At 49.4% G+C, this 18659-nt stretch overlaps 1 protein-coding gene and 1 long non-coding RNA gene across 5 annotated transcripts in view; one reads left to right on the forward strand and one right to left on the reverse strand.

The window, feature by feature from the left end:
- Positions 1-18659, forward strand: part of LOC105464233 (zinc finger protein 251) — a 36471-nt gene that overhangs the window by 15076 nt on the left and 2736 nt on the right. The gene's annotated exons all lie outside the window — the stretch shown is intronic.
- LOC105464235 (uncharacterized) overlaps positions 1-18659 on the reverse strand; it is a 37171-nt gene that overhangs the window by 9124 nt on the left and 9388 nt on the right. The window contains exons 2-4 of one of the 2 annotated variants that reach the window (XR_976719.3): positions 11417-11575; positions 8122-8381; positions 5559-6411 (exon numbers count right to left, since the gene is read on the reverse strand). This is a non-coding gene — a long non-coding RNA (uncharacterized lncRNA). Of the gene's footprint in view, positions 1-5558; positions 6412-8121; positions 8382-11416; positions 11576-18659 lie in introns of those variants that run through there. The other variant, XR_976720.3, reaches the window with a different exon arrangement.

An 18659-nucleotide genomic window follows, 5' to 3' on the forward strand; every position in this document is an offset into this window, starting at 1 on the left:
GGTATTTGTGGATCTGCGTGTGTGTGTATGTACGTGTTTACACATGTGAGTATGTGTGTGCGTATCAGTGTGTGTGTACCTCTGTGCAGCTGGTCACCAGCATGTACCTTCACAAGTTACATTTTGCTGGCATTATCCGCGAGCTGTCACCACTGTGGCCTGGGCACCGAGCTTTCTGAGGCTTGTGTGTTGGCTTGTCCCAGGGCTCTGCCATCGTCAGTATTGGCCCCGCTCACAGATACTCTTTCCTGGGTTGGGCCAGCTCCTTTTGGACACTTTAGAGATCCATCTCGGGCCCATCTGCGTTTGTGGTGCTGCTTTTCTGTGGCCCCTTCCGGGTACTGGGACTGTTCCCTTTTGGCACTGCATTTGGCAGCACTTCTGAGGAGCTCAGCCTCCAGGGCCTCCTGTTGTCCTTTTTTTTTTTTTATTTCATTATTTTTATTTATTTATTTTTTTCTGTTTTTTGCTGTTTTTGTTTGTTTGTTTGAGACGGAGTTTTGCTCTTCTTGCCCAGGCTGGAGTGTCATGGCGCCATCTTGGCTTGTCACAGCCTCCGCCTCCCGGGTTCACGGGATTCTCCTGCCTCAGCCTCCTGGGTAGCTGGGACTGCAGGCGCTCACCACCACGCCCAGATAATTTTGTATTTTTAGTAGAGACGGGGTTTCACCATGTTGGTCAGGCTGGTCTCGAACTCCTGAGCTCAGGCGATCTGCCCGCCTCGGCCTCCCAAGGTGCTGGGATTACAAGTGCGAGCCACCGTGCCAGCCTATTTTTACTTTTTTGATATTTAGTCTTGTTCTGTTGCCCAGGCTGGAGTGCAGTAGTGCCATCTTGGCTCAGTACAATTTCTGCCTCCCAGGTTCAAGTGATTCTCCTGCCTCAGCCTCCCAAGTAGCTGGGACTATAGGCGCCCGCCACCACGCCCTGCTAATTTTGTTTTTAGTAGAGATGGGGTTTCACCATGTTGGCCAGGATGGTCTTGAACTCCCTACCTCAGGTGATCCACTCGCCTCAGCCTCCCAAAGTGCTGGGATTACAGGCATGAGCCACCACGCCCAGCCTGAAAATGCAGTTAAAAAAAAAAAATTCATTTTGCTTGTTTGTATTTTTCTGTTGTTATTTTTATGGTTTCTTGAAGACATGAGAAGATTCAGAGCTAAACTTTGTTCCCACTGGGACCAGATAATGAAATTCTTTTTGTTTTTTTGAAACAGCCTCGCTGTGTCACCAAGGCTGGAGTGCAGTGGCGCGAACTTGGCTCGCTGCAGCCTTACCCTCCCCGGTTCAAGTGGTCCTCCCACCTCAGCCTCCTGAGCGGGACTACAGGTGCACTCCAGCACACCCAGATGATGTTTGTATTTTTAGTAGGGACAAGGTTTCACCATATTGATCAGGCTGGTGTTGAACTCCTGGGCTCAAGCAATCCACCTGCCTTGGCCTCCCAAAGTGCTGGGATTATAGCATCAAAACACATGAGGTTTCCGGGTGCCGTGGTCACGCCTGTAATTCCGGCACTTTGGGCATTTTTGTTTCCATTTAGTTCATATGTCAAGCATAGGCTATTTCAGCAAAATAAGATTCCTAGCATCCCTGGGCTCTATATTTTGTAGAGAGCTCTGTAGGTTGGAGTCTAGTTGCAAGTCCATAGTTGGGGCAGAGGCAACCCTTTTGATCCTAGTTTGTGGGGGGTGGAGTTGTGATTTGTGATGCTAGTTTGGGGGGTGGAGTCATGATGGGAGTCTGCAGCCGGGAGGGTCTGTGTTCTCAGTGTTGAAGTTGGAGCGATGTCATCCCCCTTGAGATGGGGGCCATCCAGGTGGATGGATGGTGTGCCCCCAGTTGGCCACCCCTGTCAGGAAGGCCTTGTAGTTCCCTGGGAGGGCTGCTCTGCGCATCTCTGGCGCTGTTTCAAGTATCACCCTGCATTTATGGTGATCCCTCGCAGACTAAGGTGAGGAAGCCCTAGGAGGCAACTTCTTCCCAAACAGATGCCCCCACAAGGTTGCCCTGCACAAGAGAACCGTCCTGTTTCCACAAACAGGTGCCCCCCGAGGTTGCTTTGAATGAGAAAACTGTCCTGTTTGCACTTGCCTGACTGAGTCTAAATCTATGGGCAGAAGGCAGTTTGGACTTGCAGGCATGTTGCATCACAAGGCTGCCAATTCGACTGACTCGGCCAGGTCCTCCAACACCATGAGCAAGGGGCTGGGTATGAGTAAAGCCACACACCCTCCTGGAGTTTGGGAAGACCCTTCGTGTCAGGTCAGCCTGGTCCCGCAGGTGCCATTTCCATGCAGCAAGGTGGCACCTGCCTGTGCTGGGTGGGAGGTGTCCTGAGCTGTGGCGTGGTGGGGATCGGAGTCCACAGGGGTGCTGCTTCCAGTCATTGTGGGACCCTCAGTTTCTAATTGCGCCCAATAGGCAGATAGCATTTGCCTTTCTAGGGGGCATATTGAGCTGCTCTTTGGGGCTCATTTAGTTCAGAACCCTATGGGCAACCAGGTGGACCATGTTTTCTCCACAGACTCCATGAGGCAGAGTGGGTGTCGCCAGAGCTTCCACGCAAGAGTGGGACCTGGAGGCATGGTGGCATGGTGTGCTGGGCTGCCTGCCAGGCCGGGCAAGGGCTGTGGGGCCTCCCCACTGAGAGGTGGTTGCTTTACAGGTTATAGCATAAAAGGGTCTGGGTATTAGAGTAAGATATGGAAACTCTTGTCTCCAAAACATGAAGAATCCAAATCGATGTGTCTGTCGAAGACCTGTGGGTGGTATCAGTGTCAGTAGTTTATGTTTAACAGTTAATAGGATCTGCTGCACCCTGACCAGACAGTGCCCAAGAATTTTACTGAAGGCACTGGCCCCTGTATTTTATGTGGGGTGATACCATAACCCTTTTTTTTTTTTTTTTTTTTTGAGACAGAGTCTCACTGTGTCACCCAGGCTGGGGTGCAGTGGCGTGATCTTGGCTCACTGCAAGCTCCGCCTCCCGGGTTCACGCCATTCTCCTGCCTCAGCCTCCCAAGTAGCTGGGACCACAGGCGCCCACCACCACGCCCAGCTCATTTTTTGTATTTTTAGTAGAGACAGGCTTTCACCGTGTTAGCCAGGATGGTCTCGATCTCCCGACCTTGTGATCCGCCTGCCTCGGCCTCCCAAAGTGCTGGGATTACAGGCATGAGCCACCGCGCCTGGCCTCATAACCATTATTTTTATTTATTTATTTATTTTTGAGACAGAATCTCGCTCTGTCGCCCAGGCTGGAGTGCAGTGGTGCAATCTCTGCTCACTGCAAACTCAGCCTCCCGGGTTCACGCCATTCTCCTGCCTCAGCCTCCTGAGTTGCTGAGACTACAGACGCCGCCACCGCGCCTGGCTAATGTTTCATATTTTTTTTTTTCTAGGTAGAAACAAAGTTTCACCGTGTTTGCCAGGATGGTCTCGGTCTCCTGACCTCATGATCCGTCCACCTCGGCCTCCCAAAGTGCCGGGATTACAGGCGTGAGCCATCGCACCCGGCCATCACCGTTATTTTTCAGCTGGGTTATGATGGTGTGTGAATGTGAACAGCTTATTCAGAAGGAACCTTTTAACAGGAGGTCATCAATACAATGCCGTAAATGACAGTGTGGAAGAGATGCCTCATCCAGGTCTTGTCTGCAGAGGTTTGGGGCACTGGCTGGGCTATTGGGGACCTCGCTGGAAGCTGAGTAAAGGGATATTGTGTTCCTTTGAAAATGAAGGCAAATTGTGGTTGAGACTCCTCAGTAATAGGTATAGAATAAAACCTATTGGCCAAACCAAGGACCACAAAGTGTGCACCTGGGACCATTGGAATATCTTCAATAATTTGTTATCTTAGTTAGAGGGGCCTTTGTTGGAGAAACTTGGGCATGTAAGTTTCAGTAATTAATAAGTAAGCGCCACTCTTTGGAACTAATTTAGGGTACAGGCTAGACTATGCTGTTAAAGGGAGAGAGAGTGGTTTTGTAACCTTAGCCTCTAGCATGTTTTTAATGACTGGGCACAGGCCAGCACACCTTGTTTTTTTTTTTTTTTTGAGACGAAGTCTTGCTCTGTCACCCGGGCTGGAGTGCAGTGGCCGGATCTCAGCTCACTGCAAACTCCGCCTCCCGGGTTTACGCCATTCTCCTGCCTCAGCCTCCCGAGTAGCTGGGACTACAGGCGCCCGCCACCTCACCCGGCTAGTTTTTTGTATTTTTTTAGTAGAGACGGGGTTTCACCATGTTAACCAGGATGGTCTCGATCTCCTGACCTCGTGATCCGCCCACCTCGGCCTCCCAAAGTGCTGGGATTACAGGCTTGAGCCACCACGCCCGGCCCAGCACACCTTGTTTTAAGGGATATTGAGGGGTGTGCACCGTCTTTACTGGACGTGGCAAGCGGACGGGTTCCCAGTGGGCAGCTGCAACCAGAAGGGCCGGTGACTTAGGTTTGTTCCAGGAGTATGAGGGCACCCACTCCCATGATGGAAGAAGAGAGAGCCCGTGGGTGGCAGATGTTTAATAAAAGTAGTGCCAATGGAGGCATCTAAAGGGTCGTGAGGGGCCAGGCGCGGTGGCTCATGCCTGTAATCCTAGCACTTTAAGAGGCCAAAGCAGGCAGATCACTTGAGACCAGGAGTTCGAGACCAGCCCGGCCAGCATGGTAAAACCCTGTCTCTACTAAAAATACAAAAATTAGCCGGGTGTGGCTGTGGGCACCTGTAATCCTAGCTACTCGGGAGGCTGAGGTGGGAGGATTGCTTGAGCCTGGAAAGTCAAGGCTCCCGTGAACCAAGATCATGCCACTGTACCCCAGCCTGGGCAACAGAGCAAGACTGTCTTAAACAAAATAAAATAGGCTGGGTGCGGCGGCTCACACCTGTAATCCCAGCACTTTGGGAGGCTGAGGCAGGTGGATCATCTGAGATCAGGAATTCAAGACCAGCCTGGCCAACATGGTGAAACCTCATCTCTACTAAAAATACAAAAAAGTTAGCCACGCATAGTGGCAGGCGCCTGTAATCCCAGCTACTTGGGAGGCTGAGGCAGGAGAATCGCTTGAACCTGGGAGCCGGAGGTTGCAGTGAGCTGAGATTGTGCCACTGCACTTCAACCTGGGCAACAAGAACAAAAAAAAAAACTCTGTCTCAAAAAATAATAATAATAAAATAGGCTGGGCACGGTGGCTCACGTCTGTAATCCCAGCACTTTGGGAGGCCGAGGCGGATGGATCATCTGAGGTCGGGAGTTCAAGACCAGCCTGACCAACATGGAGAAACCCTATCTCTACTAAAAATAAAAAAATTAGCCGGGCATGGTGGCGCATGCCTTTAATCCCAGCTACTTGGGAGGCTGAGGCAGGAGAATCACTTGAACCCGAGAGGTAGAAGTTGCGGTGAGCTGAGATTGTGCCATTGCACTCCAGCCTGGGCAACAAGAGTGAAACTCTGTCTCAAAAATAAATAAAATAAAATAAATAAATAAGTAAAATAAAATGAAGGTGAACTCCCGAGGGTTTGTTCGTGATTCCCTTTATTTTAAAAGCTTTCCCTTTTTACATTTTGTAGGCTCCTCAGAAACTGCTGTGACTTGGGTCCCCTTATAAAGTACTGAAAGTTTTTCTTGCCCCAATTAATAGAGTAGTAAAAGGCAATTGTCCCCTCAGAGTGGGACAGTCCCTGGAGGACCACCAAGTCCCCAGGCTAAGGGATGAGGAGGCTGCCATTCTCTCAAGTCGGGAAAGGAGGGAGGGTATTAGTTCCGTGAGAACAGGCTGTCGAGGGTCCTCAGCCTTCAGAAATGTGGCCGCGTGAGCCCAGGTGTTTATTTTCTGGTTGCCCCATGATGAGGGCGTTGGGCACAGCCACCCATCTTGGGGGCCCATGAGGGTCTGGTTCTTAGTCCTGGGATTTGGGGAAGTTTCCAAGTGCTCAGGGAAAATAATGGTGAGGCCTGGGTCCCACTGTGGGGGGCCAGGGTCAGTCGAAGTCAGGCTGGGGGCCCTCAGCAGGTGACTGCTGAGCACCAGGGAGCAGCTGCCCATGTCTCGCCTTTGCACGTGTCTTGTCCAGAGCTGCCATGTGACTGAGGGGAGCCTCTTCAGGACTGGAGACAGTCCCAGGGTCCCCCGGCAGTGACATTCAAAGAGACAACAGACCCCTCGCACTGTCTGCTGTCACTCAGCAGGAGGTGGGTGTGGTCTCCAGGGCCCCTCCACAGTGAACTCTGGCTGTTGTCACTGGTGGGTGGTTGAGTCCGGGCCTTGCCTTGAGTATCCACAGCAGGGAGCCTCCGAGTGCGCCCGTCGTCCCCACCCGGTGAGGCTTCCTCATCAGTGGTTTTTCTGATTCGTGGGCATGGGATTGGCCACATTGAGGGACAGACGTGGGGGATCTGGGCCAGTGTCCTGGAGGAATTTAGTACACATTTCTGTGGGAGTGAGCACTAACTCTGACCCGGTGCTAAATGCCCTGAGTCAGCCCCCTTTTCACTCTGTCAGTGCAAAATCTTTTTTTTTTTTTTTTTGAGACGGAATCTCACTCTGTCACCCACGCTGCAGTGCAATGATGCGATCTCAGCTCACTGCAACCTCTGCCTCCCGGGTTCAAGCAATTCTCCCACCTCAGCCTCCCAAGTAGCTGGGATTACAGGCGCACTCCACTACCGGCCAGCTAATTTTTGTATTTTCAGTAGAGATGGGGTTTTACCATGTTGGCCAGGATGGTCTCAAACTCCGGACCTCAGATGATCCACCCTCCTTGGCCTCCCAAAGTGCTGGGATTACAGGCATGAGCCACCGCGCCTGGCCAGTGTAAAATCTCTCTTTTTTTTTGAAACAGAGTCTCGCTCTGTCCCCAGGCTGGAGTGCAGTGGTGCGATCTCAGCTCACTGCAAGCTCCGCCTCCCTGGTTCAAATGATTCTCCCACCTCAGCCTCCCGAGTAGCTGAAATTACAGGCACCCACCACCACACCCGGCTAATTTTTGTATTTTTAGTAGAGACGGGGTTTCTCCATGTCGGTCAGGCTGGTCTCGAACTCCTGACCCCAGGTAATCCACCCACCTTGGCCTCCCAGAGTGCTGGGATTACAAGCGTGAGCCACTGCACCCAGCCTGCAAAATCCCTTAAGGCAAATTTGAATTTTCTACCATAGAGGAATTTTGGTCTCCAGTTCTAATTCCCCCGTCCCCTGTGATTTTGACATTTTTTAGATTATTGCCAGATGAATCTGAGGGTGACCTCTGTGTGTCCCTACCTTGCAGGCAGCACCTCCCTCTCCAGGGTGTCCCAGCGGCCTCTGTGGGACCAGGGTCAGCACCCACCAGCGCCTTCATTTTCTGGTGTCAGGGTCAGCCCCAGGCCTCAGGACCACAGGACCAGCGGCACCAAGTACAGCCCATGCTGTTGCTGTGAGCCTTGCACTCATCTAAGAGCTGGATGGCAGCCTCCAGCGTCCGGTGGGGCAGGGACTGGGTGCTCAGGGCATTTGCTTTTGCCCACCAGTCCATGCCAGGGATTAGACCCGTGAAACCCCCTGGAGTTGGGGGACAGGGCCGACAGGCACAGGGACAAAGCATGGATATTTGCAAGGGGTCATGGCCAGCCCTGCAGGGATCGCCCACGGTCTGGGTCTGCAGTAGACCTGGATACCTGTGAATGCCGCGGGAGGTGTCCATATAGCCAGGAGCTCCCCTCAGCTCAGCACTGGGACAAAGGAAAACACCAGGCAGGTGTGGCATGGGAAGGTCCCAACAGAGGGACCGTGGTCTGAGCGGGTGCCTCCTCGGTCAGGATTTCGGAAACACAGAGCCACCCTTACCCGCCCAACAGCCATTTAGGGTGCACAGTTTAGGCATCTGGCACGTACAGCCTAAAATTCTGCCGGCTGCCGGCTGTGGGACCGACCCTAGCGGCATCTCTGTTCCCAGATGTAGTTATCCCCACTGGCAGTGACTTTAGTCAGCCAGGCGCAGCTGAAAGGCATCTCGCGCTCCATCCCAGCCACTGTGATAGCTGTTCCAGGGTTTTTCTTTTATTCTTTTTTCCTTTTGTTTCTCTTGAGAAAGCCTCTTCAGTGATCAGACACAAGATGGAAAATAAGGATTTTCTTACTTACAGGTCTTGGGGGTACATGGCACGCCTGAAGGCCACATGGAGGTCGGCGTGAGGAGAGAGGATGGAGGGCGAGGATCTGGGGCATCTGCCTCTCCTGGGTTCCAGGGTGTGGGTGGAAGCCCAGGTGGAGAAGAGGGGTTGCAGGGTTTGGAGCAAACACGTGCAAGGAGGGCTCCTGCTCCGCAGTCAGTCCAGGTTTTGCGTCCAGTCAAGCAGCTGTGTGCAGGTGGGCTTGGAGCGGTGGCCTCTGACCCGCAGGGACTAAGAGGGAGGGGTAGGGAACTCAGGTCAGGCGGCTGCCAGAGGCCTCATGGCAGTCGGAGCTCATGTCAAAGAGGATAATGCATGTGGAGGCAGCTCAGAAACAGGCCTGCTGCACTGGGTCTATTTTAGAGGTGGGGTCTCAACATCTTGCCCAGGCAGTTCTCAAACGTTTGGCCTCAAGCGATCCTCCCACTTCAGCCTCTCAAAGTGCTAGGATTACAGGCATGAGCCACCACAGCCGACTTAAGTAATATTTTATCAACATTTTTGTTTTGTTTTGTTTTGAGATGGAGTCTCGCTCTGTTGCCCAGGCTGGAGTGCAGGGGCACGATCTTAGCTCATTACAACCTCTGCCTCCCGGGTTCAAGCGATTCTCCTGCCTCAGCCTCCCATGTAGCTGGGACTACAGGCACATGCCACCACGCCCGGCTAATTTTTGTATTTTTAGTAGAGACAGGGTTTCTCCATGTTGGCCAGGCTGCTCTCGAACTCCTGACCTCAGATGATCCACCCGCCTCAGCCTCCCAAAGTGCTGGGATTACAGTTGTGAGCCATGCAGCCTGGCCTTTATCAACAATTTATTACATATAAGTGAATTATTACTGCTGCCAGTATTAAGTTACCTACTGTGGTTTGTGTTTGAGGTCTGATAGGTTCTAACGCTCAGTCTAATGTAATTGGCCAACTCATCTTTTTCCTATGACTTGTCAATCATGCATAGGTTTTGGATTATCTAGGATTGATGTACAGCACTTTTCCCCCAGTGTGTTACGGAAGATTTCAGACATACACCACATTTGGAAGAACTTTATGGTGAAGACTCATACACCCACCACCGAGGTTCTGCGTTAACATTTACCATGCCACTATCCCTCTACCAGACCCACCATCTACTTTGTTTTTGCTTTTGAAGTAAATTGCAAGGCTGGGCACAGTGGCTCACACCTGTAATCCCAACACTTTGGGAGGCGGAGGTGGGCAGATCACTTGAGGACAGGAGTTTGACACAAGCCTGGCCAACATGGTAAACCCCGTCTTTACAAAAAAATTTAAAAATTAGCCAGGCGTGGTGGCACATGCCTATAGTCCCAGCTACTCAGGAGGCTGAGGCATGAGAATCACTTGAACCTGGGGGGCAGAGGTTGCAGTGAGTTGAGATCGCATCATCGCACTCCAGCCTGGGTGACCGAGAAAGATTCTGTCTAAAAAAAAAAAAAATTCAGCTGTCAGGACATGTCCTTTATTGAATTTAATTTTATTTTTAATTTTAAAATTATTGGGCTGGGTGTGGTGACTGATGCCTGTAATCCTAGCACTTTGGGAGGCAAGGTGGGTGGATCACCTGAGGTCAGGAGTTTGAGACTTGCCTGGCCAGCATGGTGAAACCCTGTCTCTACTGAAAATACAAAAATCAGCAGGGTGTGATGGCTCACTCCTGTAATCCCAGCTCCTCAGGAGGCTGAGGCGGGAGAGTTGCTTGAACCTGGGAGGCAGAGGTTGCTGTGAGCAGAAATCACACCACTGCACTCCAGCCTGGGTGACAGAGCAAGACTCTGTTTCAAAATGCATACATACATACATAAAATAAGCAAGCAGCAGCACTAACAGGACACTTCCTTTAAATACATATGTGTCATTGATTGAAGATCAGTGTTTGTTTACAGTTTTTTCTTTTGAGGTGAAAATTATATAAATGAAGTGCACAAATCTTAAGTGTGAATTTGCTGAGTTTTAACAAATAGACACACTTGTGTAAACCAAACCTCTATCAAGATATATAATGTTATTGTTGCCCAGAAAGTTCCATCGGTACGCAGTACACCATTGAGGAAACACACTTTTGTAGCTGGAGGAAGACAAAGAACTGCATAGTTTTGTGAAACTATGGTTCTGATAGCCACTGTTTGTGGTCATTTTGACTAAAAGTGTTGATTGGGATATTCTAAACTTGCAGGGGAGCAAGGCTCCTGTGTGGTTCGTGCCAGACTTAGACCGGGAAGCAAGGTGGCCTTAGGTCGTGGCCCAGGCATCCCACGGATGATGTCAGTGTAGTGAACCCTAACGTCATGGGGTTTCGTCAGTGCTCTGGACATCATCTGGAAGCACTGAAGTCCTGTTGGGGCAGTTGGAAGAGAGTCTGCCCTCAGTCTTAATCCCATGTGGCGACATGGTGCCCGAGGTGCTACTGTCTCCTCTCATGGGGGTAGTTCCCACGACCGTCACTGGGTGTCTGAATCGCGTGAGGAGATTTCTTTTTTTTTTTTGAGACGGAATTTCACTCTTGTTGCTCAGGCTGGAGTGCAATGGCACCATCTTGGCTCACCACAACCACCGCCTCCCAGGTTCAAGCGATTCTCCTGCCTCAGCCTCCCTAGTAGCTGGGATTACAGGCATGAGCCACCACGCCCAGCTAATTTTGTATTTTTAGTAGAGATGGGGTTTCTCCATGTTGGTCAGGCTGGTCTCCAACTCCCGACCTCAGGTGATCCGCCTGCCTCGGCCTCCCAAAGTGCTGGAATTACAGGCATGAGCCACCACGCCCGGCCTCGCATGAAGAGATCTTGAGTAAGATCTTGTCAGCCAGATGGGAAAAGATGATTCTGTTTTTGTTTGTTCGCCTTTGAAGGGGCAGTGGTGAGCACAGGTGCCCTGCTTTAGAAGTTCTGAGTGTGTGTTGTACAAGAAGGAGGTTAGTGATGGGCGCCCCCGGGAGCCACAGGCTCTGGTCCCGTCCTCCCCTACCACGGTGTCTGACCTGGCCCGGCAGGCGTCTCTGGCAGTGCCTCCATGTGGACTTTGAATCCAGGCTGACTTTCAGTCGTGTTTGTTGGGGATTCCTTGCCAGGGCCCTGCCCCTGGGACGCCTTGTCGTGGCATCACATGCTGTGCTTTCCGTGGCTGTCTTACGCGGGAGGCCTCTGGGAGGCAGCAGAGCCCACCCTTGCTGCTCTTTGTCCAGGGATTGGTGCTCTGGGCCCCACGCCTGGAGGGTCCTTTAGGCCAGGTGGATAAAGCATGGCCTCTCCACTTACCTGTTTGTTTTCTGAGTTCTCTTTTGGCAGTTTTCAGCCGATTCTGGTGATGTAGGAAGGGAGGGGCACCGCTGGGCCTGCCATACAGCTGCACAGTGAGCGAGCGGCCGCGAGGTGGTGGGTGAGGGCACTCCCTCCTGGGAACCCCGCCAGCCCTGCCTGCAATGTTGAGAAACTGTTACAGTGGAACATTTTTATCTGAGTAGTCACAAAAAACACATGTAACTTGTTGATAGCCTGATGAGAGATGTTTCGGTTTTGGTTTCTCAGAGACAGGGTCGCACTCTGCTGCCCAGGCTGGAGTGCAGAGGTGCAGTCTCAGCTCACTGCAGCCTCCACCTCCTGGGCTCAAGCGTTCCTCTCATTTCAGCCTCCCAAAGTGCCAGAACTACAGGCATGAGCCACCAGGCCCGGCCGAAGAGATCTATTCTTAAGCGTCCTGTTACATTGATATGAGACATTGGGGAGGACCCTGGCATTTAAAAGGAATCTTACATGCTTGCTAAAGGGCACTACGCATAGAGAAAACGACATAAAACTTTTCTTCATTTTTTTCCCAATTTTTCTTTTGACTTTTATAACCAGGAGCTTTAGGAGTGAACTCGTATTTTTAAATTTTAATATGAATATAGGTCAGGCACACTTCATTTTCTTCCACTTCATTTTGTTGTGCTTTGCAGATACTGCTGCCTTTTTTTTTCCCCCCTGTACACGGAGTCTCGCTCTTGTCGCCCAGGCTGGAGTGCAATGGCACGATCTTAGCTCACTGCAACCTCCGCCTCCCGGGTTCAGATTTTCCTGCCTCAGCCTCCCAAGTCGCTGGGATTACAGGCGCGCACCACCATGCGTGGCTAATTTTGTATTTTTAGTAGGGACAGGGTTTTACCATGTTGGCCAGGATGGTCTCCAACTTGTGACCTCGGGTGATCCGCCCCCCGGGCCTCCCAGAGTATTGGGATTACAGGTGCGAGCCACTGCGCCTGGCCAACATTTTTTACAAATTGAAGTTTTGTGACAACCTTGTGTTGAGCGAGTCTTGTCAGTGCCATTTTCAACAGCACATACTCACTTCTGTCTTTGTGTCACATTTTGATAATCATTGCAATATTCCAAACCTTTTTATTATATCCGTTATGGTGCTCTGTGATCTTTGATTTTTAATGTTGCTACTGTAATTGTTTCAGGCACCATGAACTCTGCCTGTATGAGATGGTGAGTTTAATCAATGAATGGTGGGTGTCCTGACCCACTGAGCAGCCATTCCCTACCTCTCTCCCTCTCCTAGGGCCTCCATATTCCCTGAGACTCAGCAATATTGAAACTAGGCCAATTAATAACCCTGCAATGGCCTATAAGCGTTCAAATGAAAGGAAGAGTCACACGCCTCTCACTTTATTGCAAATGCTAGAAATGATCAAGCTTAGTAAGGAAGGCGTGGTGAAAGTTGAGACAGGCCAAAACCCAGGCCTTTTGCATCTGTTAGCTAAATTGTGAATGCAAAGCAAAACTTCTTCAGGCGTGGTGGCTCAAGCCTGTAGTCCCAGCTTCTCAGGAGGCTGAGATGGGAAGATCGCTTGAGCCCAGGAGTTTGAGGCTGCAGTGAGCTATGATCACACCACTGCACTCCAGCCTGGGTGACAGAGTGAGACCCTGTCTCAAAAAGATAATAACAATAAAAAGAAAAGTTCTTGGAGGAAATTGGGAGTGCTATTCTGGTGAACATAGGAATGACAAGACAGTACAGCAGCCTTATTGCTGATATGGAGACAGTTTCAGTCCCCCTGAAACTGACTGGATAGAAGATCAAACCAGACACATTCCCTTAAGCCAAAGCATCGCCTCTAGAGCCAGACCCGAACTCTCTTCAATTCTGTGAAAGCTGAGAGGGGTAAGGAAGCTGCAGAAGAAAATCTTGAAGCTAGCAGAGGTTGGTTCATGAGGGTTAAGGAAAGAAACAGTCTCCATAACAAAAGCACAAGGTGAAGCAGCCACTGCTGATGGAGAAACTGTGTCAAGTTGTCCAGAAGACCTAGCTAAGATGATTGATGAAGGTGGCTACACTGAATAATAGATTTTCAGTGTAGACAAAACAGCCTTCTATTGCAAGAAGATGCCATCTAGGACTTTCATAGCTAGAGAGAAGGCAATGCCTGGCTTCAAAGCTTCAAAGCTTCAAAGGACAGGCTGGCTCTCTTGTTAGGGACTATGTACACACATTATATTGTTTACTGAATGTTCACAAATCAGACGCAGCCATAGAACCAGCACAGATTAGGAAACAAAGCATGATCAGCTCTACAGAAGCCTAGTGGTGTCCCTGCCAGGCACTACTGCCCCAGGGATAATCACTGAGTTTTGCTTGGTTTTGAACTTTTTATAAATGGAATTTTGCAGCATACAGTCTTTCATGTTTGGGTTCTTTCACTAAAAAAAATGCTTTTTTCAGAGACAGGGTCTCACTCTGTTGCCCATACTGGAGTGCAGTGGCACAATCATAACTGACTGTAATGTCAAATTCCTGGGCTCAGGTTTTCCTCCCACCTCAGCCTCCTGAGTAAGGGGGACTACAGGTGTACACCACCATGCCTGGCTAAGTTTTATTTGTTTTTAATTTTTTTTATTTTTTGGAGATGGAGTCTTGCTCTGTCGCCCAGGCTGGAGTGCAGTGGAGTGATCTCAGCTCACTGCAAGCTCTGCCTCCCGGGTTCACGCCATTCTCCTGCCTCAGCCTTCCTTCCAAGTAGTTGGGACTACAGGCGCCACCACCACGCCCAGCTAACTTTTTGTATTTTTAGTAGAGACAGGGTTTTACCGTGTTAGCCAGGATAGTCTTGATCTCCTGACATCGTGATCCGCCCTCCTCGGCCTCCCAAAGTGCTGGGATTACAGGTGTGAGTCACCACGCTCGGCCCATGCCCGGCTGTTTTCTAGTAGTCTTTATTATTATTATTATTATTTATTTTGAGACAGAGTCTCACTGTGTCGCCCAGGCTGAAGTACAATGGCACGATCTTGGCTCACGGCAACCTCTGCCTCCTGGTTCAAGTGATTCTCCTGCCTCAGCCTACCAAGTAGCTGGGACTACAGGCGCGCGCCACCATGCTTGGCTCATTTTTACATATTTTTTAGTAGAGAAGGGGTTTTGCCATGCTGGCCAGGCTGGTCTTGAACTTCTGGCCTCAAGTCATCTGCCCACCTGTGCCTCCCAAAGTGCTGGGATAACAGACATGAGCCACTGTGCCCGGCCTGATTTTCTAATACTATACTAACTTTGCATTCTTTTTTTTTTTTTTTTTTCTCTTGAGACAGAGCCTCGCTGTTGCCCAGGCTGGTGTGCAGTGGCATGATAGCTCACTGCAACCTCTGCCTCCTGGGTGTTCACATGTCCGTGTGAAGACATCACCAAACAGGCTTTGTGTGAGCAACATGGCTGTTTATTTCACCTGGGTGCAGGCGGGCTGAGTCCGAAAAAGGAGTCAGCAAAGGGTGGTGGGATTATCATTGGTTCTTATAGGTTTTGGGATAGGCAGTGAAGTTAAGAGCAAGGTTTTGGGGGTAGGGGGGTGGATGTCACAAAGTACATTCTCAAGGGTGGGGAAAATTATAAAGAACCTTCTTAAGGGTGGGGGAGATTACAAAGTACATTGATCAGTTAGGGTGGGGCAGAAACAAATCACAATGGTGGAATGTCATCAGTTAAGGCTATTTTCACTTCTGTGGATCTTCAGTGGCTTCAGGCCATCTGGATGTGTACATGCAGGTCACAGGGGATATGATGGCTTAGCTTGACACTGGGTTCAGGCAATTCTCCTGTGTCAGACTCCCAAGTAGTTGGGACTACAGGTGAGGATCATCACGCCCAGCTAATTTTTGTATTTTTGGTAGAAATGGGGTTTCACCATGTTGGCCAGGTTGGTCTCAAACTCCTGGCCTCAAGTGATCTGCCCTCCTGGGCCTCCCAAAGTGCTGGGATTATAGGTGTGAGCCACCACGTCCAGCCTAACTTTGCATTCTTGAAATAAACCCACTTGTTGATGTGTTATCCTTGTTACATATATGACAGGATTAGCTTCTGAATATTTTGTTTAGGGATTTTACATCCATCACTGTGGATGAGATTGGCCTTCAATTTTGTTTTCTCATACTGTTGTCAAATTTTGGTATCAAAGATGAATTAACCTCACATACATTGTTGGAGCATGTAGCATCTCTTTCTGTCTTCTGGATGTAACTAATAATGTAATAATAAAAATGTAAATAATAAAACAGAATGAACAAATAACCAAAATGAAAAAGGAGCCACCACCTAGATATTTCAGACTATAATAAAAAGATATTTTGGGCCGGGTGCAGTGGCTTACACCTGTAATCCCATCACTTTGGGAGGCTGAAGCAGGAGGATTGCTTGAGGTCAGGAGTTGGAGACAAGCCTGGCAACATAGTGAGACCTTGTCTCTACAAAAAAATAAGGAATTAGCCAGACTACAGGTGGTGCACACCTGTAGTCCCAGCTACCCGGGAGCCTGAAGTGGGAAGAGCACTTGATCCCAGGAGTTCAAGGCTGCAGTGAGCTATGGTCACAACACTGTACTCTACCCTGGAAACGAGCAAGCACGGTGGCTCACGCCTGTAATCCCAGCACTTTGGGAGGCCGAGGCGGGTGGATTGCCTGAGCTCAGGAGTTTGCAACCAGCCTAGGCAACACGGTGAAACCCCGTCTCTACTAAAATTACAAAAAATTAGCCGAGCGTGGTGGTGAGCATCTGTAATCCCAGCTACTCAGGAGGCTGAGGCAGGAGAATCGCTTGAACCCAGGAGGCGGAGGTTGCAGTGAGCTGAGATCGTGCCATTGCACTCCAGTCTGGGCAACAAGAGTGAAACTCTGTCTCAAAAAAAAAAAAAAAAAGAAAAAGAAAAAAGGTGGTGGTGGTTGGGGGGAGATATTTTGAGCACATTTATACCAAATAGATAAAATGTATAAATATCCTAGAAAAATACAATTTATCAAAACTGACACAAGAAAAGGTTAATACATAATTATTTAAGTGCTAAATAAATTGACTTATAATTTAAAACCCTTCCTCAGAAAAAATGCCAAGCCCAGATGGCTTCACCAACTTGTACTAAACAGTTAAGGAAGAAATAGCAACTATCTTACATATATATGTTCAATAAAAGTTGGTTTATGCTGTGCATATAATTTTAGAATCTGATTCTTCACTTTGTAATATAAGCTTTTCATTTAATTATATATCTTTCTATTATAATAGTGGTAGAATTGTATTCCATTATGTGAATAGTCTTTACTGGGTTTAAACAACCCCATTTTTGGAAATTTGGGTTCTTCCTTGTTTCCCCACAATTACAAAATGCAGTGAGCATCATTGTACTCATTTCCATGTACATACGGCAGTCCACTTAGGATAAATCCTAGGGGAGCAGTTTGGGGGACAAAGGGTGTGTGATATATCAATTTTTTTGGCTACATATTGTCAGCTTTTAAAAAAAGTTGTATTTTGGCCAGGCACAGTGGCTTGTGCCTGTAGTCCCAGCTACTTGGGAGGCTGAGGCAGGAAGATTGCTTGAGCCTGGGAGGTCAAGGCTGCAGTGAACTGTGGTTGCACCATGGCACTCCAGCCTGGGCAACAGAGCAAGAGCCTATCTAAAAAAAAAGTCATTTATTTACAGTCCCACCAACAGTACATGGCATGATTGTTGCTTTAATTCTTTTTTTTTTTTTTTTTGAGACGGAGTCTTGCTGTGTCGCGCAGGCTGGAGTGAAGTGGCACGATCTCGGCTCACTGCAAGCTCCGCCTCCCAGATTCACGCCATTCTCCTGCCTCAGCCTCCCAAGTAGCTGGAACTACAGGCGCCTGCCACCACGCCTGGCTAATTTTTTTTTTTTTTTTTTTTTTTTTTTGTATTTTTAGTAGAGACAGGGTTTCACCGTGTTAGCCAGGATGGTCTTGATATCCTGACCTCATGATCCGCCCACCTCGGCCTCCCGAAGTGCTGGGATTACAGGTGTGAGCCACTGCGCCCTGCTGATTGTTGCTTTAATTCTTACCAGTGCTCAGCATTTTTTTTAAGCCTTTATCATAAAGTCCAAATTTCTCAACCTCTTTGCAGTGCTTCTTGTGTCTTTACCCTGCCCCATCTTGCCCCACTCTCCCCTCATATTTCTTGCTCTAGCCGTGGTGGGATTAAAAAAAAAGAGACAAGAGTTTCACTCTGCCACCCAGGCTGGAGAGCAGTGGCGTGACCCTACCTCACTGCAGTCTCGAACTCCTGGCCTCAGGCTCCCAAAGTGCTGGAATTACAGGTGTGAGCCAGTACACTCAGCAGTTAAATTCTTTAATTTTTTTTTCTTTAGACAGGGTCTCATTCTGTTGCCCATAGTGGAGTACAGTGGCACCATCATGGCTCACCACAGCTGTGACCTCCCAGGCTCAAGCAATCCTTACACCTCAGTCTTCTGAATAGCTGGGACCACAGACGTGCATCACTGCACCCAGCTAATTAAAAAAAACAAATTTACTTTTGTAGAGATGGGGTCTCCTTATGTTGCCCAGGCTGGTCTTGAACTCCTGGCCTCAAGCAGTCCTCCTGCCTTGGCCCCCCAACTGGGATTACAGGTGTGAGCCACCACATCCAGCCAGATTTTTTTTTGGGGGGGGGGACGGAGTCTCACTCTGTCCCCCAGGCTGGAGTGCAGTGGCGCGATCTCAGCTCACTGCAAGCTCCGCCTCCCGGATTCACGCCATTCTCCTGCCTCAGCCTCCTGAGCAGCTGGGATTACAGGCCACCGCCACCACGCCCAGCTAATTTTTTTGTATTTTTAGTAGAGACAGGGTTTCACTGTGTTAGCCAGGATGATCTCGATCTGACCTCGTGATCCACCGGCCTTGGCCTCCCAAAGTGCTGGGATTACAGGCGTGAGACACCGCGCCCGGCCCTGGCCCAAATTCTTTAAATCAAGAACTTGATTGATATTTTTGTGCATCACAACCAGGCCCAGGCCTTCCTGTCTGCCACTGCTAACTTATTTCCTTTGTCAGGTTTCAGCTTGAACCTCACCCCTGGCATTTTCTCTGACCATGTAGACTAGGTTAGGGCCAATAACACATTTACACAATTTCTGTCACATGGTGTATCATTATTTTTAAGAACTTACTTGCTATCTACTTGAGTAGAACATAAACTTCATAAGATCAGAGACTATATTTATCTTCCTGTATATTCC

The sequence above is a fragment of the Macaca nemestrina genome, chromosome 8 (assembly GCF_043159975.1).
Source record: "Macaca nemestrina isolate mMacNem1 chromosome 8, mMacNem.hap1, whole genome shotgun sequence".
In the NCBI taxonomy this organism is placed as follows: Eukaryota; Metazoa; Chordata; class Mammalia; order Primates; family Cercopithecidae; genus Macaca; species Macaca nemestrina.